We start from the raw sequence: 1,162 nt of genomic DNA on the forward strand, positions 1-1,162 counted from the left end.
GAGGTTGCTGTGAGCTGTAATGCCACGGCACTCTACCCAGGGGGACAGCTTGAGGCTCTGTCTCAAAAAAAAAAAAAAAAAAAAAAAATTTAGCTAGATAACTTCAGTTTGTACTGTTTATGCTATTTTCTTAATGTCATAATGGCACTTATACCATATTAGGAAAAATACCCTGATTTCTGTTCATCTTTAGTATTCTTAGGTAATTGAAAAGAAAAGTAAATTGGGCACAGTGGCTCACACCTCTAATCCAGCACTTCAGGAACCTGAGGCAGGAGGATTACTTGAGGCTAGGAATTTGAGCAACATAGCAAGACCTTGTCTCTACAAAAAATTAAAAAATTGACCATGCATGGTGGCATGTGCCTATAATCCCAGCTTCTTGGGAGACTAAGGCAATAGGATCACTTCAGCCCAGGAATTTGAGGTTATAGTGAACTATGATGATAACCCCTGCAGTCTAGTCTGGGCAACAGAGCAAGACCCTATCTGGAAAAAAAAAGAAGAAAAGAAAATTATTGCATACTGTGAGGCACATGTGTTCATTGAAACAAACTTGATCAATAAAAAAGACCACTAGATTTTCTCCCCGCCCCCTTTGGAATTCTGTGTCAGCTAGAGAGATGTTATTCCTATAATTGTTTTATAATCAATTAAGAGATACGATCTCCTCCATCCAAATGCAATGATTTTCCAAAAAGGTCTGAAGTGAAAGGCCTAATGTGACCTTAAAACTTATCCCAGGCACAGTGATACACATCTATAATCATAGATACTTTAAGGCTAAGGCAGGAGGATTGCTGAGCCTGGGCATTCTCAGCTGTAATGTGTAATGATCATGCCTGTGAATGACCAGGCATGGGCAGCATAGAGGGACACATCTCTAAAAGAAAAACATTAGAATGTATCATTTTTAAAACTTTAAGTAGATAGTTCTATCTGGCTCTCTAAAGTCTAAGATAACTTCTTATTTTTATAGCTAAAATAATATTCTTATTATTTTACAGCTAAATAAAAATTTCACGAACCTTATATTTTCTGCAGTACCTCACCAAGGATTCTCTGATGTCCATGCTACATTCATTGTGAGATCTGATTCCCTCTCTTCACCAGCCTGTGTATTCAAAAATAGTAATAGTATAGTGTACATGCTACTGGATTT

Source organism: Otolemur garnettii, unplaced genomic scaffold (assembly GCF_000181295.1).
Source record: "Otolemur garnettii isolate 467f Iridium unplaced genomic scaffold, OtoGar3 scaffold00094, whole genome shotgun sequence".
Taxonomy (NCBI): domain Eukaryota; kingdom Metazoa; phylum Chordata; class Mammalia; order Primates; family Galagidae; genus Otolemur; species Otolemur garnettii.